Here is a 25,577-nt window from a genome sequence, read left to right on the forward strand (position 1 = left end):
CCAACAGCGAGAAGTAATTATTTGATACATCAGATTTGTCCATTGATTTTCACTCCCATACTTTTCTTGTTTGCCAGCAATGACCTTGACACAGTCCTTGACTTATATAATAGTCCTTTTTGTACAGACAAATTCTTTCTCTCTCCCTTTTGGACTTTTCTCATTAACATTTGTTTTAGAGGTTACTGTGACATTTTATTAACTTTCACTCACTTTTCACAATTAGAGGCAATATGGAGTCCCAATTGTCATAACAGGGAGAAAGAGTAGCTTTAGTACTAAGACTGTTTCCTTTGGTCTAATAAGATTCCTTGATCAGTGTAAGAAGAAAATGATTCATTCTATGGTTCTTCACCATTTTAACATGACAATGGTAATTTTTAGTATTATATGCTTTAGTAGCTGGTCTTGTACTCTGCAGCCAGTACTGCATTAATTCAGAAGACCTTACTGTGCTTACAAATATTGTTAGTGGTTAGAAGAGAAATGTTGGAGATTTATTCTTGATTATTCCACTGATTCATTATTTAACTTTGTCAGATCAATTCTTAATATCTTAAAATAGATCCACAAAGGGAATTATCCATGTAACTATCACTTTAGGTGCCTAAACCAACATTTAGATCTCCAAAACATCCACCTAACCCTACCCAAATACCCTATGAACCTAAATTGCTGCTCATAAAGTCCCCAAAGCACCTGCAGTTATCCAAGTGGACATGCACAATGTCCAAAAAGTTCTGATGCCTGGGCACCTAGCTCTCACCTAAGCCCCAGTGGGATCCTCAATCTACACATTACTCCACCCGTCACCTGGCCTGATCTGTCAGGCATTTTCAGAAACTGCCTCCAAGATTGGGCCTTGCACAACACAACACAACTCTTGTAACCTTTATCCTACTGGTTAGAGAATGTGAAAGACCCAGGTTCAAATCCCAACTCTGCCTGATATGCTGTAAGAACTTGAGCTTGGATCTCACACATTGCAGATGAGTGTCCTACTTACTATGCCATTCCACTTGGTATGAATAATTAAAGTCATTAGGAGGGATTTGAACTTGGGTTGCCCATGTGAGTTCCATAACCATAGAGTCACTCTCACTGTTTCTCTGGCCAATTAAACTCAGCCTTGCAAGGCATTGAGCACTCTGGCCCAATACAAACAAATAAACAATCCCTATCCTCCCCCACACACATTCAGGAATGTGAGTAACTTTAAGAACTTGAGGGTCGCATTGACTTAATCTCTTTCACTGATGCTAGGACAGGTTGCCTTTAGAAATTCTTTTTTGTTATTTAAAGTTATATATAAGTTTTGGCCACTTGGCCAAAATCCTAATTCTCTCCTTATTTTCCTCCTGCCATTTGAAGCTGTCCAGCTGAAAGATCATGTTAAAATCTCATTTAATTTTATGTTTCTCGCTTCACAAAACTATTGCTTTGAGCTGCTGCCTAACATTTACCTTTTATTTCTAGTATCAACTGGAGATTTCTGATCTCAAAAAACCAGTAAAATCCCTCTCTGTACCATGAATTTGTTTAAATAACATTGTTAAACATTCTGGCTTTTCAATTATGGATGAATATGAAATTATAAATGGCAAAGAAATGTGTGCAGCTGTACTACAATACCCACATGCTGCCCATGTTTCTGGAGCTTTGGGAAGCACTAGGCCAAAGGCCAAGTGTATTAACCCAATCAAGAATTGTGGTTATTCCTCTATGGCCACACAACATCATATTCTATTGATTTAAATTTAGTTAGCTTTTATGCATTAGAAGTACTTATTGTATTGGACTTAAAAAAAAAATAATTATTTTTAAAACTGAATGAGTTTTTAAGGCCCACCCCTTTGAGGGACCAGGCTCCATCAACTCCCGTTCCAATTCTATCAGGTCCCAATTCAGTAAATCACTTAAACAGTGGTTTTACTTAAAGTATTTTTAAAGTTAAGCACCTGCTTAAGTCCTTTGCTGAGTCAGGGTCTCAATCAATACATATCTAAATTATCTATCACCACTAACGCTGGCAGCACTAAGCACCTTACAACAGGAACTCAAGTGTTTTGCTGGATCGGACCCTAAGTGTTTTGGGGATATTGACAGCTCAAGTTTTGTCAGCATAAGCGTTCTTATGCATTCAGGACCTGAATTGTTACTGAAGATTCCAAACGATATTGCATTCATAATTGAACATAATTACATAAGACCCCGGACATATATTGAAATTAAGTCATTTTTAAATAGGCATACAAGGGAGAGAATTGATGCTTGTCAAAAACTGCTTGGGTTTCATATCTTATCATTTAAACTGGTACTTCCCTTTATCAAAGTAATATAATAACAGTAAATTTAGTAGCATATTTCTACTACAGTTGTATAGCAAGGAAAACTGGGAGTGACAGAATAGCTATAGTATATGGAACTGCGGGCAAATTAGTTTAACTTACTAGACGTATCTGTTGGTAAAAGAGTTCTGTTTTTGTGATCACAATGAGAAATGAGAGAGAAAAATCAATTGTTGAAAATGTTGAAGTTCTAGCTTTTTTCGTTTGTTTCATTTTTGATGTTAAAGTTCTGACCTGCAAGCGGAAAATAATATCTACTATGTTGTGATCCATTAAGGTTTTTAATACACAATATTTTAATTTAATCAGAACTGTTAAGATTTCAACTAACTTATGACTCATAAAGTTTTGAAAATTAAGATGAGTACATTAAAAATAGCTCTTGCACTGTGTATAATATTTGCCAACTGCTATATTAATACTAACAGTAAACAATGCACATATTTTCCCATCATGTCACATATGTTTCTAAATCAAAGACCTCAATCCAGCAAAGCATTTAAGCATATACATAACTACAATTATGGAACTTTTCAGATGCCTACGTTTATGTACATGCTTAAATGCTTTGGAGGATTGAGGCCTATGGCTTATAAACCCATGATGATACGATAATGACATGATTAGCCAACTGAACTACTTATATGCTTAAATTTATGCACATATTTAAGTTCTTAGCTGGATTGGAGCTCTGTGTTCAGTACATCTCTGCACTTGGCTCAAAATGGGTGTATATAGAAATAGAAGACATTGCATTGTCATACAGTGAAGGATGTCAACTATTACACAGTACTGTAAATGAAGATTACTGAAATCTGAGCGTTTAATGTATCAAGTTTTAAGAGAGGCATAAAATGCTTCATTATTCTTTATGGGAGCGTAGAGATGTTGTTATGGAATTCATAACACAGTTCTGAAGTTTATTCTGTTTCTTGTACTATCACTCAGCCTTTATGATGATTAAGTTTATAATCAAATGAGCTCAACTTTTGAATCATCTAGCCACTCGCTGAAATATGAGTATTTAAAAATTGAGAAGCACCTCAAATTACAACTGACAAATGGTTAAATAAAAAAATCAGAAATTAAATTATCAATTGTGTTTCAGAAAAACAGAGTTATTTTACTACTTCCCATCTTATTTCAAACTTTGAAATGAGTAATTAGCTATTGAATTACTTCTACTGTTCCATCTAGTTTTTAGCAATTTTATAGCATTTACCAAATCACTCTCACGTTGTTTTCTTTTCACAAGAGCACTTCATATACTAAATATAATGTTTGATTCAATTCAGAGATTAGAATACAAACCTTTTGCAGTTAATTTCACATCAGAATTCCAGCAGGCATCTGTAAGATTATTTTTTTCCCCAGCTGACAACTTCTTTTGTTACCATTTCAGAATAAACACATTTCTTCTTCTTTCACTGATTTTGTGGGGGGAAGTGAATTTACCCAGAGTGTATTTTTACTCTCTTTGATCAAGACAACAGTGCCCCATTGTGGGGCTTCATCTTCTTCCACCATATTCATGAGGTAAATCCCTGTTTGTATATTGATCTTAATGGATCAGCCTTGCCAATCAGGAGATTGCACAGCTTCTCCACAGAGACAGTCTGTCCTGGCTTGCTTTGAAAGTGTTAACTCTTTACCTGCCAGATTAATGTGCAGACTATGAACACTCTAATATTTTTAATGTGGAATATGTACTCTGTAGCACAGGCCCCTTTTTTCTTATTGTGCCTGTATTTTAAGATGTTCTTTATATTGACAGCTTCATTTATAAATCTTGAAGGAGCTAATCAAAATAAATAAATACATAATTTTACAGTTTATTAAACCTTAACGAAGATTATCTGGTTTGACACTAATCTTTGAGTTTGCACTTTACTTTCAACAAAATCCTTCTTGGTTTATAATCAGCCTCTGAGAGGCTGTTACATCTGGTTAGATATTTATGCAAGCATCCAAGTACCTCTCAGATTACCAAAATACAGTCAAGATTGGTGCACACTGAATTATTTGTAAATGGAATAAGCCATACACAATCAAAAACTAGAAGCCATTAGGGTCTACATCATCTCACCTCTGTGGTCAACCAGCCCCAGCTTTGTATATTTGTTCCATATAAAATCAGCTATAAATCATTTCCTGGAAGCAGAAAAGAAAAGAAAAAAAAAAAAAGCAAAGGTAAGGCTGAAAGCTTGATTTAATTATGCTTCTTTGTGCATAAATGCCACAATTTTTCTATTATTAGTTAATTGCCATTATTATTACAATCCATATTTTGAAAGTGCCAGTCGTCACAGTTCAGGGCAACTGCACCTGTATTCCTCTTCTGTGGCCCCTTGAGGGCACCCATATTAGGCTCCCAGCACCTCAGTCATCACTTCACTTGGGCACAGACCTGTGTCTCTCTCCCTCTCTGACTGGCTTTTTCCAGGCTGAACAGGTCCCTAACTGCACTGTTATATCCGCAGCAAACCAGACTACATAAATTACCAGCATCTGCTCTTTCCTTTCTCTCCAGAGGCTACGAACAGCATAATTCCAGTAATTATAAGTTAAGACTTTCTCTTCACCTTAAAATAAATGATCTTTCTTCAAAAGTATTACAGAAAAAAAACATTAAAAGAATAAAATAACTTACACATGCCAGAAATGCTTCCCAGAGATCACCCCAACTCCATTCTTGGGTTCTGGTAGGTGTCAGTCCTTCAAAACACAAAATTGGGTTTTCCCTATGGTCGCAAGTTTATAAATATTACAGATTCAGAACCAGAACCACCATGAATAGTTCATTCTTTTATATAGATTGGGCCTTTGCTTTTGGCCTCATGTAACAGGAAATCAACGGACAGTGGCCCACTCCTAACGATGTAGTTTCAAAAGGCTTGCTTTTTGCAGAACTGGGGGTGATTTGAGTGATTTGCATTCATCTCCCACTAGATATACCTTAGGAAAAAACACTTAAATGCTTTTTGTTCCAAAAGCCCTTTCTTGTCTGGCAGATTGTTCAATATAGTTTTTTGAACCTCCAGGCCTCACATGTGCTCCCTTGAGAGGTTACATAGAATCCTAGCCTTCATTAATATATAAATAATTTATTTACTATAATGAACCCCAAATAAACAACTTAATAAGGTCACCCAAAGCAATTTCCTGCCATATCTGTCACACCAGTCCCTTTGGCATTCAGCATGAGTTTAATGGTACATCAACTCATTAGATAAAGAAATATCAACCTCCTTGGTCAACCCTTAATAAAATCCTTTCTTAGTAAAAGAAAATAATTCTGTAATTTGTGTCACATAGCATAGCTTTGGCCATTCCACACCTGAGTTGTCCTGCAGTTTAGTTACCTGAAAATGGCATGACACTGTACTTAACCTACTCTTCACTGGTAATGAGTTCCTTGGCTGAGACTGTTTAATACTGAACTCTGTTATGTTAACATATAGGGTGCCTATTTTCCATCTAAATTAATACAACACTGTTAAACAAGGTATGGGGTATGGTATACAAAGACCTCAGAGTTCTTAGTACCATGGCAAACACACCATTAAATACCTTTTAAACCTTTTATTAAAGATACAGAAAAGAAGAAAAAACAGTTGCAGCATTTGATATGTAAAGTATTAGCTAAGGAATTAATTTTAACATTTCTTGTTCCCTTTCCCTCTGTCTGGGGAGAGTTTTAAAAAGAACAAAACCCTCTTGTTTGAAAATCTCATAAACAGTATCAAAGATGATAATAACTATCCTTTGGTGGAAAAAAAGTTAGTTGAGAGGAGCTAAACGTTGTTGTTGATGCTGTTGTTAAATTGCAAAAGTGTACTTTTGGGGAAAAGAGAAGAAGTCCACTGAGATGAGTTTGAACTGCTGTTGTTAAAGTTGCTGCTACTGCTGTTGCTAAAGTCCTTTCACCCTAGCTGCTGTCTGGGATTCAGCTGAAGCTGGTAGTGGTGGTGATGTCATCTGGGTCCATCTCTCTGGCCTGCTCTGGCCAGGACTTCCCTCAAGATTGGGTCGAAGAATATCTGCAGTGCCAAGAGATGGTGTGGGTGGCAACCATGATGGTGAAACTCACTCGCCCTGTCCTGAATTAGAAGCTGGGGATCAAGATTCATGTTCAATAGCCTCCAGTTCTTCATTTTTGTTGGTTTGTGACACTTTTCCCACACAATCTCTTTATTTTAAGGACCCAAAAAGGGAGAGCTGAATGGATTAGTACATTCCCTCATTACTTTGTCCACCAATTAAGCCTAATATCTGACACACCAATTTTGGTTCATTAACTTCTGGCTCCACATTATCACTTTTAAACTAGCATAATTTCAACTGTCCTTGGATTATATCAGTGTGGCCTTTTTGGTTTAGACTAATTCAGATTTTCTGGTTCTCTTACACCCATTCCCATCCACATTTGTAATTAAGGATTATTGTGACCTTCTGTGAATTTACATTCACATTTTTTACAATTAAACTCACAATTAGAGCAAATTTGTAGTGCCAATTGTCACAACAGATCCTACTCTGAGATTGCCGTGCCCCAAGTTCCTGCTCCTATGAATCTCGCTCTATTATCGCAACATCCATGCCCACCAGAGCTGCCACAATGGGGTGCAAAATATAAGTTCTCTGAGACTGAGACTTAAAAGGCCACGAAATAGGACCATTACATAGAGCTGTTACTGGATGGGAAGCCAGTGTGGATTGAGGATGTATGCTCTTGAAAGTTTTGTCTACCAGTGAGGCTATCATGTGACAGATTTCCATTTGCTGGTAGGCCTAGTTCCTGTGCACTTTTGGAAATCAGTGCTGTCATAGTCTAATCGCCACTCTGAACCTTAGCGTCCAAAAGATGGGGTACCAGCATGAATTGCTCTAAGCTCAATTACCAGCTTAGAACCTGTAGCGCTGCCACCAACCAGGAATTCCAGTGCCTGGTACTCTCTGGTCCCCCCAAAACCTTGCCCAGGGACCCCCAAGACTCACACCCTCTGGATCTCAACACAAGGAAAGTAAACCCTTTCCCCCACCGTTGCCTCTCCCAGGCTTCCCCTCCCTGGGTTACCCTGGAAGATCACTGTGTGATTCAAACTCCTTGAATCACAAAACAGAGAGGACAATTCACCTTCCTCCCTCCTTCTCTTTTCCCCTCCCAGACTCTTCCTGAGAGAAAGTAATCCTAGCACAGAGAGAAATCAGCCTCTCTCTCCCTCTTCCCTCCTTTCTCCCCACCAATTCCCTGGTGGATCCAGACCCCGTCCCCTGGGGTCTCACCAAAATAAAAAAACAATCAGGTTCTTAAACAAGAAAAGCTTTTAATTAAAGAGAGAAAAACAGTAAAAATTATCTTTGTAAATTTAAGACAGAATAGGTACAGGATCTTTCAGCTATAGACACTGGGAACACCCTCCCAGCCTAAGTATACAAATACAAATTAAAATCTTTTCAGCAAAATACCAATTTGAACTCCTTTCAGCCAAATACACATTTGAACTTCTCCAACCAAATACACATTTGCAAATAAAGAAAACAACCATCAGCCTAACTCGCTTTATCTACCTAGTACTCACTAGTCTGAACTTATAAGAGCCTGTATTGAAGAGATTGGAGAGAAACTTGGTTGCACGTCTGATCCCTCTGAGCCCCCAGAGTGAACAACCACCAAAAACTAACTGCACAGCACAAAAACTTCCCTCCCTCAAGATTTGAAAGTATCCTGTCCTCTGATTGGTCCTCTGGTCAGGTGACAGCCAGGCTTACTGAACTTGTTAACCCTTTACAGTCAAAGAGATATAAAGTACTTCTGTGCTATTAACTTTTCTTATCTGTTCATGACAAGTGCTACTTCTTTATGTGCCTATCTGTATCTTTAGACACATCAATAGTTTTAAAATTCTGGTCCTTAGGAGCATAAACTTAGGTGCCTAATTTTGAAAATCTTGGTCTTTAGTTATTATTTATAAAACATTCAAGAACCTTCTGGACACCTCACCGACATATAAAAAGAATTCTCTCCCCATCTAACAGTCACTTTAAGTCCAGAATTCAGACTTTCCAAAACTCCCACTCATTTGTTGCCTAAACTTGTAGGCACATCATGTCCCTAGATACCTACCTTTCTTCTGATAAAGTCCCCTAAGGGCCTAAAAATCTGCTACTGAACATGAGTCATGATCCTCAGCTTCTACTTCAGGCCTAAGCCCTGGCAGACACTTAAACTAAGCATTCACTTGCTGGGCTGAACCAGTAGGTATTCTCAGAGCCCACCTAACCAACCATGCCCCGCATCCCCAGATGAGTTACAGCTCCAGATGCCTTCTAAAGAGAGTTTGTTGTTCACCTGCCAGCCATTCCAATCCCTTCTCTGCCTGCAGTACAAGGAACTACTGAATTATTAAACACAAGAATAATCTGCTCTGCTCATTACACATGTAGCGGCCAGACCAAAGTGCTCTTGGAAATAGTCTGTTCAGCATGAAGTTCAGGCAGAATGCTGAACAGTGCACTGAAAAGACCACAAAAGAATAATCTCACTCTTTACCAATTTCACTAATCAATGGATAGTTCATTTCACAGCCCTGATTCTACTCCAACCTAAGGAAAACAATTAAATTAGTTAATATGCAAATATGATGCTGTATACACCTAAACAATATAAAAACAGTATTAGTACACAACTCTGGAAATATGAAGTACTATAGAAGTGTTAAACACTAGCCATCATTTACAAATTATAATAATTATTAATGGAATCGAGAGAATGCAAATATAGTGTATTTTTAGTGTTAAACACTAGCCATCATTTACAAATTATAATAATTATTAATGGAATCGAGAGAATGCAAATATAGTGTATTTTATTATTATTTTAACTATGATGTAAAGTGACCCAAGCCTTTTATGGGGAAGGAAGATACTTAAAACTAAATGGCAAAACTGATTCCTGGATGCACTGCCATAAGAAAGCATTTTTGCACCTAGAAGCCAGGAAAATGCACTGTGCACAGAACTGTGCAGTCCTAGCACAGACAGTGGTGGAGAGGTACTCACTCTATAAAGTTCAAGGAGTGTATGTGTGTTAATTATGTCTTCCCTGGAAGTGGCCCTCGATGGATTCTGATCCCCATCTTTATCATTACAGGCAGGGACTGTGGAAGTTGCTGACAAGAAGAGGATCAGAACTAGGATCCCTCATATGGTTATATATATACTACTGGAGTGGGCCAGGGAGAAGAGAGGGAAAGGTCTGTCTGACCCTTCCTTCCTCACCAAGATATGGATGATCTTTCTTCTCCAAAGAAGCTCCCCTTCTCCCTTGCTGACAATTGCAGTACTTCCAACCTCAAGTGTTCAAAAATCATGAGTCAGACCACAAGATTCATGAGATCAGTTTTCAAATGTAGAGAGTTTTTTTAATATGCAGTTTGTTTAATTTCTCTGTCAGCTTTCGAGGTGTATTCAGATCACATTTTCAGGCCTTCCTCTGCAGCCATGAGTGCTAGAAACTTACTTTTAAATGAAAGCTTAGATTTTCAGATAATTACTTGCTTCCAGGAGTTGGGGCTTTAAGAAAACGGCCAAATATTGTGAAACTTGTGATAAAATCATGAAAGTAGGCAACAACACTCCCCTCCTTCATAGTCTGAGATTAATTGAGGAAGTATTTTAGAGATATGAAAATTTGAAAGTTGTGATTATTATTTTTCTGGAAAATGTCCAAACCAATGTTTCCTATACAATGCACTCAGCTCAGCTCTCGGCTCTTCCCTCCAGTCTTCCTAAGCTATGACAGAGCCTGTCAATCCCTGAGCCATTGTTCCTTACCTCATTTCCTCCCTGAGGAGAGAGAATGAGCACAGCTGCACATTTCCTACAGAGGAAGACTCTTTACCCACCTCCCCATAAATAGTTAGTTAATGGATAACATGCCAGTAGGTAACACTCAAGAATATTCAGCATAGTTTGTGGGTATTGGAGGACCAAAAAAACCTCCTTGCTGTGCACTGCTTGTGTACAGCTCTTTACATGAAACCCTTGACACCTCCACCCCACCACACACTGCACACAGTGGTGCGATAGTGGTACAATCCCCATCCCCCGTTCTTCTTTTACCCTGAATGACTTTATTTAAAAGGGAAAATAGCAGAAACCATGGTGCCTGAGAGATCTAAAACACAATTACCTAAAAATCTTGCAGGTCTTTGAAAACACACATATTACTCATACACAGAATACTAGTCAGGAAATTTGGTGCATTGGCAGTTGTATGGCACTGGTTCCTGTTACAGGCAGCCAAACTTCTAACTATTTTAAAGAGACAGGTCACCAGTTCTGGGGGTGTTGGGAGAAAAACAAAGGAAAAGGGGTGCAGATAAGCTGGATGAGGAAGCAGATAGAACTTTAAGGAAGAACTGAAACTCCCATTTACTCCCCATCAGTTATAGCCTTTTCATTGCCACAGTACAGGTATCTCCATCTTCTTCCCATATACATCAGAGCAGAAGTAACTCTTCTGGTGCCAGACTACATCCCACTTCCCTTCCTTTCATTCATACACAGTTTATTGTGCTTATAAGTTCCATCAGCTCAATTACCAGCTTAGTTCCATCAGCTAAAGTAGTAGTCTTCAAGGACTTTATGAAAACTTAAAAGAGCTAGTAGAGTGAATGGGAGAAACAATATTGGCCTACTCTGTGTTTCACATCATACCAAAAAACTAAATAAAAAGGTTACTAGTATGCATTAAATTTTAAAATATCCTTCTATACGATATAATAATAACAACACTATCCCATGTTTGCCATGTGTCCCCAGACACTCCTTTCAATAAGAAGTCATGTAATGAGCTATTCTATTAATGGGCCTGCCGAAACTAAGAAGTACATAACAACATGAAAACTGCAAAATCCACAATTTCTTTGTCACCCTAATTATGAGATTTTCCAGTAAACATACATTGCCTTATTAAATTATTAAAACTAATTTGATTTAAGCTAAATTGGCTTAATATAATATAGATTTCTGATCTGGGTAAAAGATTACTTTCATTTCTGTGTCCTTAGTTGTTGTTTTATTTTGTTTTCCTAAAAGTTGCTCTTACTTTTAACTATAGCCAGCTACAATAGGAACTCCCTCTATTGGAGAAACTCTTCTAGAACAGATTACTAACATCAGATTTAAATTACAGGGAGCTTCCTATGTTTATTGGCCAGCCTATCTTTCATAACATTAAATTATAGGGGGAAGTTATTGGAGGAGTAATGCAGAAAATGTTGGGGAAAGAAACTTTTTTATTTATTTATGCAATAATTCAGGAATTATTGTTAAAGGCTGGCAAGAAAAATAAACACTCCTAATTACCAAGATGAGAACAGAGTCTCAGCAAGCAGCCAGAATTTTGTTAAGAACATTTATTCTGTTCTTGGGTGTATAGCCCTGCTCTGCCTCAAAGCCCAACATAAATTACTTTATATCAATCTATCAGATAAGGAGTTGTCCTCCGAGTGATAGAAATGGGTAATATAGCACCTCTGGGAAAGGAAAATTAATTTGAGTAATTCTTTTCTATATCTTGCGGTTCCCTGAGCTGCAATACTGCTAGCAGGCATGCAGTAAAAGTCAGTGCTCCACCAGTTAATTTTCATGAGTATATATCATTATAAACCCAAAGCCTTTAGAATAAGGTTAGAGAGTAGGAAGAAAAAAAAGCAAATGAAATAAATAAATATATAAAAGAGAGAAATTTAAAACAGTTTCATTGTTTATACTACTGCACAAGCACCACAACCCTGTGACAATTACCTGTTACTTTAATAGATTACAATTAAATTTTTCAGTTGTGTATAGGAAACATGTCTGCCAATCACATTAATTTAAAATATAAACAGTACAGTTATTCACAGAGGCCAAAAGCCATTATCCCCAATATGTCTTTATAATGATGCTGGACTAAATTCTGCTCTCTGCTACATTGGTGTAAATGTCAGTGGAATTATTCTGACTTCACATCAGTATTACCAGGAGCAGAAACTGTTCAGGAATAACACATATGCTCAAAACATTCCACTGGCTTGAAAGACTCCATCAGAATGGGAAATTGGTAAGAACAGGAGAATCTTCTGGATAAAACTTTGTAAGGACACGTGCTTCATAAATAGGGTAGTACAAAGTAGCCTGGTTGGAAGATATGCTTATACCTGCATCTTGATATAGCCATAGAAACATATAACTTACCTTTTTTATCTCTTTTCTGTAAATCCAACCTCAATAAAAATACCACCACTTGGATTAGAAGAACGAAAAAAGTGATGTGACAAAGTAGAGGCTTGGCATTTATGAAATATTGCAGGTCTCTCTACATGTAGCCAGCTGAATTTTCATCTCCCCTTCAGTCTTATTAATGTTTCAGTTAAATTAGTTTCAAAATAATTAAATATCTGACTAGTTGCTATTATTACAAATGAAATAGCAGTAAATGGTTTGTTTTCTACAGCCAAAATTTTTTTATAGTTGCAAAGTTGTTCATTGCTTTCAGAATATGGTCTGTGAGTACATGTAGACTACAGCAGCAAAATGGTTCAGTGGTACCGTTAAGGTATTAACAGATCCCTACGAAGGCAGGGGTTTAATTCCTACTCTGCCACAGACTGGCTAGGTGATTTTAGACAAGTCAGTTTCTCAGTTCCTTATTTATAAAATAGAGATAATAAAATGTTCCTACCTCAGTGGGTGTTATGAGGAAAATATATTTAAGGTTGTAAGTCACTCAGCCCCCATAAGAATGACCGCACCACAACTAAGGTAGGGCAGGGTTTCTCTGGGGTCTGCTTTGTGGTAGGGGTGGATGGGGAGAAAGGAGGTCAGAAACTGCTGTAAAAAAAAAAAAGGTGCTCAGTGGTCAGCTTTGCAGCAATGACTCACCACTTCTCAGGAATGTGCATAAAGATACGAAACCTGGGTGGGGCAAGTCTCTTTGTTTTTATTTTGTAAAGTTGAGTGGATGTCGAGTGCAGGTACTCCATAGGGAGGGCAGCCAGTGACCAGATTAATGGCCCAGTAAAAGACTTAAAAGGAGGTACTGGATAAAGGAACAGACCGGGTGGGAGGCATGGGTGTTGGGGACTCCTTTGATTGGTAGGGCAGTGAGCCCACCACCCTGCCCCCCACCCCATTCTCATAGGTTACCTTAACTCTCTTACGAGGGATGGTAAGGATGTTAAGGTCCAAGCCATGGGTTGGCTGTGGACCTGGATGAAAACAAAGTGGGGCTGGTGGAAGCCCAGGAAAATTGATTTGAATAAGAATGGATTTGCTTTCACTGTACAATTTATCTGCTGGGTAGTCCCAGACATATATATAGTAAAGCTGAAGCCTAATCAAAATCCACAACAAGTCTCCTGTCCTTCTTGTGGTGTACCCGGACAATGGGAGCCATAGAAGTCCTTGTGAGAGGTAGATGTACTCATAATTTTTGATATTTAAAGTAAAATAACAATTAAAAGAATAGGAGTACTTGTGGCACCTTAGAGACCAACAAATTGTTTGCTCAAATAATCTGTTAGTCTCTAAGGTGTCACAAGTACTCCTGTTCTTTTTGCGGATAAAAACTAACACAGCTGCTATTCTGAAATGAAACAAATATTATGTTTTAGAAACTTGTTGTCAGACACCATCGGTGTGGTGTTCTGCTCTGTTCAATATTGATAACAGTCGGCTGTGTGCATGTGTTCCTTCTGTGTGCTGCCCTGGTTCTGCACAGATAGCTGACACAGCAGACCCCGAGAGAACCCCCAATAATCACAGACTCCACTAAGGCATGAAGGCAACCAGCGAGGTTTATTGTCAAATTAAACACAGTCTCTAGCTCCCCGGATCAGATGTGCTCCCTGACAATGGACACAGCTCCTTGACAATGGACACAGTGGTGGAAAACTCCACTGACCCCTAGGCTGGAAAAAGAGACTGTCCCAGGGATGCATCCTTATACATAGGTACAAACAAGTTACACATCATTCCTACATACTGAGGTGCAACCCTTCTACGTAGCAAGGTACAACCCCGCTACACAGTAAGGTGCCACCTCTCACCTTATACATGTGGTTAGAACAAAACAGCTTCATCCACCATAGCACCCTTTTGCCCCTGTCTTTAGGATGGGTTCGCCTGTTGTTTGCTATCTGTGTGTAATGTGCAAGTATCGGAGTGTTCTGTTATCATCCTGGAATATTTTTGTTTCTTTAGTGTCCAGTACCTTTTAGGTATGTGTATTTTTGCAACATCAGCCCTTTTGTTGCCAGCTTCTTTGAGCAGGGCCTGCCTCTGGCTCACAGCTTAACTTTGCTTTATGTTAGCAAAGTCTTGACCATTACTTTAGTTCAGGCCTTAGGCCTCATACTGGGCCTCTGATAAGGGTTTCTGTTTCAGTGCCTCATCTCACTACAAAACTCATTACACACTAAAAGTCCCTGATCCTGCAAGATGCTCTTTCCAATCCATGGTTGAGATACATTAGCAGAGCAGTGTGGAGAAGCTTTCATTGCTGTTGCCCCTGTTATATTTGGTTGATAGATAAATAAAGAATTTCAGTTTAATGCACCATACACACAACCACTTTCATGAGCACAACTGTTTTATTTTTAAAGGAATGTAATGCTAGATTATAAACTTCTTGAAGCAAGGGTCATATAAATATGTATCTGTAGCTTCTAGTGTTCATTTATGTTACATAAAATAATAATGATTTTAATTGGATCATTATAATCCAATTCCATTAGAAGTGTTCACATAACAATGTGAAAGGACTCCGACACATATAAGATTTTGATTATTTTTCCCACAGCTAAAAAGAGCAATAGGTTCAAGCTATTTGTGAAATCACTGTCCCAATAAATGTACAAGCAAGGATGGGATGATAACCAGGCCTAACCAATGGTGCTTTGGCCTGGAATTCCCTTGATATTAAAGCTGTAAGCAAATGTCTCTACTGAAATTTCTTCTCCTTTTTTTTCTGGCCATGCCTTATTCTTTTTTTTTTTCCTTTTAAATTAACTCCAATATTTATTTAAATGTCATGCTCTCTTTCCCCTTTTCTCTAAAAATAACTTGAAAGATGGGAGACATGCTGGAAGAAGCTGATAAGGTCATAATTATTTTCCTTGCTTTTTCTCTGACACATATTGTAATGCTTTGTAGCTTGGGAGAGCTTGAGTGTACACTAATGAGCCTCATTATTAATGGAACTGTCAGGTACTGATATAAATTAAAGTTTTTTTTCTGATCTCTAGATTATTATTTTGATATGTTAAGCATGTAACCATTTATAAAATAAGAGAAGGGCTTGAAGAAGATTAAGCAGAGAAAAGGTCAGCACTGAAACCAGATCTTCTTAAGGCAACAACACTTTTTTATTATAAGATGATAGGAATTGACATCACAGATCAGATCAACAGTTCATCACCAGTATTAATCACTGCCAGTTTCTTATAGAAAGGTGTAAACTGTTATGCTGTAGTACACCCAAAGAAAAAGTTTCTTTTTAGCTTTGTGTAGTAGTCAATTTCTGTCTTGAATCTAATAATTCACTTAAAAATAAAGTTCCTATGAGAGAGGAGAGGTTTATATATATATTTGCTGGAAGAGAATGATGGAGCTATGTGAGAATGGTAGCTAAGCTATTTATCTAAATTGGAGCCGAGTGGATAACTTTTTTTGGCTCACTGGCAATTTTGAAAAAAAGCAAAAAATCTAATTTAAAAAAATCAGCAAGTTGAATTTTTTCTTATTTTTTGTGTCTTTGGTAAATAAAATGTTTTGTTTCCCAGATTTTGATTTCATTTTATTTCGTTTCCAACAATTTAAACATTATTTTGACTTGTTTTAAAATAAAATTCAAACAAAGTTTGAATCAAAACATCATTTCAAACAAAAAAAAGTGTCATTTACAAAATATTGAAATGAAACATTTATTTTGTTTTAAATTACTTTGTAGGTTTCCTTCTAAATGAACACTTTGATAAAATCAGCACAAATTCACACATTAATGACCTGGAAAATGGAGTGAACAGTGAAGTGGTAAAGTTTGCAGATGATACAGAATTACTCAAAATAGCTTCAAGTATTAGAGGGTAGCCGTGTTAGTCTGGATCTGTAAAAGCAGCAAAGAATCCTGTGGCACCTTATAGACTAACAGACGTTTTGGAGCATGAGCTTTCGTGGGTGAATACATGCATCTGAGGAAGTGGGTATTCACCCACGAAAGCTCAGCCACAGGATTCTTTGCTGCTTTTTCAAACTAGCTTAATTCAAGCTGACTGCCAAGAGATCAAGAGGATCTCACAAAACTGGGTGACTGGGCAACAAAATGGCAGATGAAATTTAATTTGACGTGGAAAGTAAAACACATTGGAAAAAACAATTCCTCCCCGCTCCCTCTCTCTCTATATATAATGATGGGTTCTAAATTATCTGTTATCATGCAAGAAAGAGGCATCATTATGGATAGTTCTCTGAAAACTTAAATTCATTTTGCAGCAGGGGTCAAAAAGGGTAACAGGGTGTTAGGAACTATTAAGAAAGGCATAGAAAATAAGATAAAACATGATCATGGCACTATATAAATCCATGGTTCACGTACACCTGGAATACTTTATCCAGTTCTGGTTGCCCCAGCTCCAAAAGGATACAGTGGAATTGGAAAAAGCTCAGAGAAGGGCAACAAAAATGATCAAGGATATAGAACGGCTTCCATATGGAGGAGAAACTAAAAAGGTCAGGGCTTAAAAAAAGGGAAGATTAAGGCAGGTAGAAGCCATGAATGGTATGGAAAAAGTGTGTAGGGAAGCTTGTGTATGTCTTTACAGTTATCTATCCTTTAATACAAAAACCAGCAGTCACTCAATGAAATTCATAAGCAGCAGGTTTAACACAAACAAGAGGAAGTACTTTTCACACAATGCACAGTTTACCTATAGAATTAATTGTCATAGTATGTTGTGAGGGCCAAAATTACAAGTGGGTTAAAAAAAGAATTAGATATGTTCATAGAAGATAGGTCCATCATTGGCTATTAGACATTATGTTTAGGAATGTAATCCCAATGCTTGCAGCAACTCTAAACCCCAAAACCAGGAGAGGAAGATGGGTGGATCTCTCAAAAATTGTCCGGTTCTCTGCACTCTTTGAAACTCTTATTTTGGCGACTGTTGGAAATTGGAACCTGGGTGTCATGAACAGATAATTAAGGGTTAATGTCTCTTTTACCTGTAAAGGGTTAAGAAGCTCAGTAAACCTGGCTGACACCTGACCAGAGGACCAATAGGGGGACAAGATACTTTCAAATCTTGGTGGTGGGAAGTCTTTGTTTGTGCTCTTTGTTTTGGGAGTTGTTCGCTCTTGGGACTAAGAGGAACCAGACGTCAATCCAGGCTCTCCAAATCTTTCTAAACCAGTCTCTCAGGTTTCAAAATTGTAAGTAACAGCCAGGCAAGGTGGATTAGTTTTATTTTTGTTTTCTCAACTTGTAAATGTCCTTTTTTGCTGAGAGGATTTTACCTCTGTTTGCTGTAACTTTGAACCTAAGGCTAGACAGGGTTCCTCTGGGCTATATGAATTTGATTACCCTGTAACGTATTTTCCATCCTGATTTTACAAAGATGATTTTTACCTTTCTTCTTTAATTAAAAGCTTCTTTTTTAATAACCTGATTGATTTTTCCTTGTTTTAAGATCCAAGGGGATTGGATCTGGACTCACCAGTTCACTCCTATTTGTGATGCTTGGGCTGGTAACTTGGGATCCACTGAACTTATGAGGATGAATGTCAAGCCTGCTTTCCTGTTTAGCATTCCCCATAATTTGATCTATTTGCTTCCTCTTACTCTCATCTGTTACCCCACAATTTGGACCCTGGGCACTCCAATAATGACTTGTCTATAATAAGGCAATTCATCCATCCAAAGGGGCAACAAGGTGGTGGCCCACCCTAGAATTGCCATGGTATTAGTAGAGAAGCTTGTCTCCTACCTACAGAGAACTCCCTAGAGCAGGCTAATCCTGATAACCCTTGGAAGGACACAGATACTGCCCTTCATTCAGAGGCAGGCATCCAACTTTATTTACAGATACACTCAGTCCTTCTGTTCTGTCAATTTGGAGATATCAGTTCTGGGGATGATTGCTACTGCTGCTCAGTGGTACTGGAACATTTTTTATGGTAGGGGTGCTGAAAGCCAGGGGTCCCCACCACAAACTTCGTACCTGGCACTGGCTCTGAGAGGAGGGAAATAGACAGAGGTAAGGGAGCCAAGGCTGAGATCCTGCGGGGCCATGCGCAGAGCCCTGGGTGTAGGGCCGGCCAGTAGCAGCCTGTGTGTGGAGTCCTGGGCATGGGTCCTGTGGCCAGGACCCCAGGTGTGGGGGAGTAGATCCCCAAGCGCGGGGCAGGTGGCAGCTGGGGGACCCCAGGTGTGGGGCCAGGAGGAGCTGAGCCCCCAAGTGCAAGACCAGGAGCAGAGCCCCCAATGTGGATCCTCAGGCACAGGACTGTGAGCGGGATTGGGGATTGGCGGGATTGGCCAGTGTCAGCCAGGACCCCACATGCCGAGTCCCGGGCATGAGTCCTGCAGCCAGGGCCCCAGGTGCGGAGGGAAGGAGGGCAGAGCCCAAAGTGTGCAGCAGGTTGCAGCCAGGACCCCATTGCAACCATGTGAGCTTGAAAATCTCCCGCATCCCCCGCTATGACAGACAACCATGCAGTATTGATTTGATTGCTCTATTATTGCGGGACATTGTGTGTTCAAAACCCATGTGAATGCAATTCCCCCACACACCACAGGGGTGCAGCACAGCTCCGAGATTCTCAAAAAAAGAATCGCGAGAATCAGGAAATGTTATCTTCCTTCTGACACCACTGGCACCAGCAAACCTTTCACAATGAAACCTGGGCTGCTATCATTAATAGCTACTTATCTAAAGCCTTAATCCTAAAACTAACGACTGTTTTAGGCAATCCAAAGCATTATGCTATTGTCACCATCATTGTTGTGCCAATCTGGAGAGGGGAAGTTTTACAATGTTTAAATCCCTTTTTCAGTTTTTCTCTGCAAGTCTCTATCCAAGCTGTGAAAAGGTTTTTCAGAACAACTAAAGGCAAAATCTTTTGTTTACGCACCTGGTAGAAGTGAAAATCCTCTTCCTTCTTTATCCCTTAAATAATGTGGGGACCTTTTCTCCTCCTGCTCACCCCTCATCCCCATATCAATCATTAATTGGGGAAATCACTTTTTCATAGGTACTTTCTTCGATCTGATGGCTCAATACCTCTCAAACTGCCAGGTCCTCTGACCATTTCTCCCTGTATGAGTGGGAGTAGTGGAGTGCCCTCTTTTAGCTGTGCCTGAGGGGATAAAAAAATAGGATCACTTACCCTTTGAAGAGTTGGATCAAACAGTGTGCACAGGGTTCATTCAACTGCGCCTGGGAAAGGTTCTGATCACAGTTGAGTTTTGTTTTTCTCTCAAGCGCTGTAATCAGGGAAGTTCAAGGAAAAGATGGTATTCCCCTATTATTAGCCCAAGTGACTGACCATCACCTTAAACTTAAATCTAATGCATAACGAATTTCTGCTGATGTGGGGATATAAGTGAACATACTGCAAGATTATAGGAGTGATGAGGTGACTATCTGGTCTGAATTTGAGAAAATATCAGCAGTATACAATTGCACTGTGAAAAAATATTCCCCTTATTTTGTTCTTGCTCAATGTAGAGTGAAATACAGTACATTACTATTGTTAATCAATGTTGAATTTCAGGAAAAAAACTTCTATAATACCTTCAGAAATGCAGTAGTCACAGAAAGTGCTAGAGAGCAACTATATTGTATTCTGATAAATGAATATCGCACACTGTCACATGCAAATAAATTTTAAAAATAACAATTTTAATAAGAGATTGTTCTGGGTCAACAAAAGGAGCAAACAGAACAGAGGAAGATATGTTATAATGAACCACCAACATGATTAGAGAGATGAGAGTAAAAACAGGATCAAGGGATCCAAACAACATAAGTTGGGGGAGGATGGATGAACTGAGAAGAATCAATAATGTCAAATGCTCATGAGATGTCAAGTACCAGGAAAGAACTGATTGATCTAGAGTCTAAAGTGTCATTGGTTACCTATTCTACTACAATTTCAATATTGTGTGGATTTCTAAAACAAGCCTTTATCTTAGGAAGCAATGACTAGAAGGCAGAGTGCAGTTCAAATAGAATAATACTCATTCGACTGAAATGCTTTATGTGAAGGTGAGTGTACAGCCGGTCAGCAATCATAGTCACTTTTACTCTTCCCACCTCATTTAAACTATCTTGAAAAGAGATATAAGAATACCAAAATAGGAGATACTAACCATTAGAAATTCATCTTACCCGGGTCATGATTCCAAACATTGAATTGTGCCAAACATATTGTTTCCAAATGGTCTTGCACATAGCACAAATTTGTACTCAGTCATTTTATCTGTAGATTTTCCTGCATCTGATTTAAGAGCATGTCCTGAATTACTTGAAGCATTTTATTTACTTTATCTTCTGTTTCCACTCACAGCTGTTTTTATTTTCCTTCCTCTTAAATAGCTGCATCTTTTTTGATAGTCATATGTTTTATACTTCTCTATTTGTTCCTGGGCCAGTTTCTAATACCCTTATTGGGATAGCATCTTAATCTATAATTACCTCCATGAGTAAGGATGGTAGAATCCACACATCTACAGAGTAGCTCAATGCATTCATTTTCATTTTCTTCTTTTCCCTCATGTTCCACTCTCACTTGCCAATAGGCTTACCCACAGTTTTCTTTTCAGACCATTCCTGGACTAGGCTTCAAGATCAAACACTGTTCACTTTAAATTAATTTTTAATTGAAGTGGCTGAGATTTTCAAAGCTGCATAAGGAATTCAGACCCTCAAGTCCTATTAAAAATAAAATCTCAGAGTTTGCCTTGAAAATATCTGCTGCGTTTTCAGAGATTCTGGAACAATAGATGACTAAACTGTCATAAAATAAAACAAATACTTATATAAAAATAAATAATGATTCAAATAAGCAAATGTAACATTAATTTTGTTTAAACAAACTGTTCTTAGTTTTATCTGTTTAGAAATCTTGCTGTGCTTTCAACAGTTCAGAGGTATGTTTTGTTGTTGTTGTTTTAAATCAGATTTGATTATAATACAGTATGTATTAATCCTTCTCCTTTAGTTAAGGGAATTTACAACCCACTTGCTGCATATGCAACAGCTAAACGCACACTTGGCTATGGTAGGATGGATGCATCAGTAACATTATCAGCCATCATGAAGAGATTGCTCATTAAGCATAACTAAATTCAATAGCTATCAGCTAGTATATAATGACTGCCAATCAGCGGCATTTGAAGAACACCCCTCCCTCAAAACATGAGTTTTCACTTAAGTTTGAATCAGTTTCTGTCATAGTATCTTTCCCCAATTTGAACCTTAGAGTTCAAAAGTTGGGGTACCAGCATGAATTCCTCTAAGCTTAATTACCTGCTTAGATCTGATAAGCTGCCACCAATTAGGAATTCCAGTGCCTGATACACTCTGGTCCCCCCAAACCTTCCCTGGGGACCCCCAAGACCCAGACTCCCTGGATCTTAACCCCTTTCCTCACTGTTGCCTCTCCTAGGATTTCGCTCCCTGAGTTACCCTGGAAGATTACCGTGATTCAAACTTCTTGAATCTTAAAACAGGGAGGAATGTCTCTTCCTCCCCCCTTCCCTTTCTCCCTCACCCAGAGGCAATACAGATTCAAGCTCTGTGAATCTAAAACAAAGGGGTTCCCCCTTCCCCCCTCCCTTCCCCTTTCCTGTTAAGTACAGACTCAATTCCCTTGAGCCTCAACAAGGGGAAAAAAATTAAACAGGTCTTAAACACAAAACTTTTAATAAAAAGAAAGAAAAAGAATAAAAGTTATCTCTGCAATTTAGATGGTAAAAGTTACAGGGTCTGTCAGCTTATAGAAACTGGAAAAATACAATTTAAAATACTTTCAGCCAAATACACATTAAAACTCTACCAGCCAGATACACATTTGCAAATAAAGAAAACCAATTAAAAAGACTATAACCGCCTGTTCCTTAATACTTACTATTTTGAATATATAGGAGACTGTAGCAGAGAGATTGGCAAGAAACCTGGTTGCACATGTAGTCCCTTTCAGGACCCAGAGAGAACAAAGCCAAACCCAAAAAACACAAACAAAGGCTTCCCTCCACCGAGATTTGAAAGTATTTTGTCTCCTGATTGGTCTCCTGCTCAGGTGTTTGGTTCCCTGTTTGTTAACCCTTTACAGGTAAAAGAGACATTAACCCTTAATTATCTGTTTATGACAGTTTCCAACAATATTAATAGGTCTCCTGTTCTACCTGTCATATGGGAGAACATGGACAACAGAACTTCTATTTAGACACCACTGCATTTGTGCCCAATCCTGTAGTGTGCAGAACACCTATTTTGCATTGATTAGTGCTTTCAGTGCCTATCGACTTCAAGAGATGAGAGCATGTAGCACCTTAGTAGAAGTATGCGGAAGCTTGCCTGATCAGCTACTTTGATTCCATTCCAGTCTGGGCTAGATCCAAAAAAGGCAAGTCAGGCTTGATATTGCAAAATTTAATTTTATGTGCCTTGATGCCCAGTGAAATTCACAACACTAATTCAGGAACCCAGGCTCTCTATACAATGCCTGGAGAGCGTTTGGTAGCTAAGAATGGAATCCAAAAAGAGCCAACATGCTGAACAGGGAGCCAAGTAAGGAATGCCAAGAAGTATGGACTAAGGCCTTGTGTACACTACGGAGTTTTGTTGACAAAAGTCAATTTTTCTGATGAAACAGTGGATGTATACACACTGAAATGCTCCTACTGCCAACGTAACTCCTCTACTATGCCAATAAAATAAAACCACTTTGATGAGAGGCATAGAGCTTTTTGCAATATGGTTAGAGTGACACAACATCAGTGTAGACATTGTGCTTGCTTATGTTGCCCTAATTGGTCTTCAGGAGGTGTCCCACAATGCCCATCATGAGCACTTTGGTAAGCAGTTTGAACTCTGCTGCCCTGCAGGTACACAGAAATGTGCCCCTCTCCTGTTTAAAGGCCAGGGAATTTTTGAAATTGCTTTCCGGTTTGCTTAGCATGGACTGTTCACACAGCATCTTCCCAGCTGACAATGTAGATTTTCCACAACAGATGTGCTCCCCCCGGCATACACCAGAGCTGTTGGATCTGTTGGGTCTGTGGGGAGAGGAGGTTGCGCAGTCACAGTTTCACTCAAGCCTTAGAAACCTTGATATCTACAGGCAGATTGCTCATGGCATGCAGGAGAAGGAACACAAAAAGAACACAGTGGTGCCATGCTACAATCAAGGAGCTGAGGCAAGCGTACCTGAAGGCAAGGGAGGCCAGCTGTCACTCTGTTGTAGTGCTGAAGACATGCCGCTTCTATGAGGAGCTGCATCCCATCCTTGGAGACAACCCCAGTGCCATTGCCAAGAGCCCTGTGGATACTTTGGGGGAACTAGAGTCAATCCCTTGGATGAACTGGTTGTTAGGAAGTGGAGTTAGAAGAGAATGTGGAACATGCGACAAGGCTGTCCTGTGGAGTGGTAGCCATGACCTATTTTTGACTCTGGAGTGGTCTATCCAGTCCAAGCACTCTGGCTCTGGTGCATATGAAGCAAGAGAGGCAAGCTCTGGAAAGCACACATTTTGCTTTGATACTGCACAGTATCAGGAAGGTGAACTCTCACAAAAAAGCTGGTCAGCACACATTCAATTCTATCAAGATGTCCTACAAGGAAAAATCAACAAGACAACATGCACCAATCTCTTCAACTCAACAGTACTTCCAGAAATATATTGTACAGCAGCAAAACATGGGCACTGACAAAGACAGAGGAGCAACAACTGTCTGTGATGGAGAGGGCGATGGAAGGAAGAACTTTGGGGATTTTAAACTGTGACTGAGTTCACGAGGAAGTGATGAGATAGCACAGTGAAGTGCAGGATGTCGTTGGTGGAAGCAGGTACAGTAAAATGTGATGGCCTAGACATATATGTAGGCTCACTGACAATCGATGAACTGCAGCTTTTGCCAAGTGGTACCCACAAGAACTGAAATGACCAGTCAGTAGGCCTCCAAAGAGATGGGAAGATTTTATTGTGAAAAGGCATGGCCAACATGGAGAAGGAAAGCCAGGATAAGAGAAGAATGGAAGGCATGTTGTGATTGGCACAATATGTATGAGGGCTGAAGGACCAATCATTCAAGGTGATCAAGGTGACTGCACAGTGATAGGATATTGAGGTCTCATTTATTTTGTTATATGGTAGACGAGGGATAAAGGGTAGAGATTAACAACAGAACCTATGCAGCTACAGTGTGGGGGCCCATCAGTTTGTTAATGTACACCAGGATGTCCTGGGAATCCTCCTCAGGGATCTTTAGGAAACTTTTGTGTAGTTTTATGAAACTCCGCAATCCTCTATTCAAGGTTCCTTGGCAGAGCTGCCTTATTTATCCCCCTGCTGTAGGAAACTGTTACAATTATTTCTGCAGGGACCAAAGCAGCACACAAGTGAGCAGCACAGGGTCTGGAGCTGGATTCATGCAAGAGATGCACCCTTGCATCCTGGGTTACCCTCAGTAGTGAGATATTGGGTACGATTATCCCAGCTTGTGGAAAAGAGTCCCGACATTCAGAATACTCTCCCTAGGTACATGTAGTGATTCTCTTCACAAACAACCCAGACCTTCTGTCCCTTCTTGGCCATTCTCCCTTCCCAATTAAATCCCTCCGCCTGCCAAAATCACCATATTTTGGATGCTCTCCAAGCTGTGTGCTAGCCAAGGGACAATAAGAAAGAGCTGCATGCGATGTTTGTGATTCACGACTGTGAGTATACTCACAATATTATCTCTGTTCATTATTTCTTTATCTTCTGCAGATTTGCCCTTGAGGACCAACTCCTACTCACTGGTGGAGCACCTCCATCAGATAAAGCAGCAAATCAGGAGGAGTAAGGACAAAATGTTTCGTGAAGTACTGCAGTCAGCAGATACAGCAGATAGTGAAACAAGTGGGTAGAGGGAGACAGTTAATGAAAAACTCAGGCTGGTAGCCCGGAAAGGAGAC

This window comes from Gopherus flavomarginatus, chromosome 1 (genome assembly GCF_025201925.1).
Source record: "Gopherus flavomarginatus isolate rGopFla2 chromosome 1, rGopFla2.mat.asm, whole genome shotgun sequence".
Lineage (NCBI taxonomy): Eukaryota > Metazoa > Chordata > Testudines > Testudinidae > Gopherus > Gopherus flavomarginatus.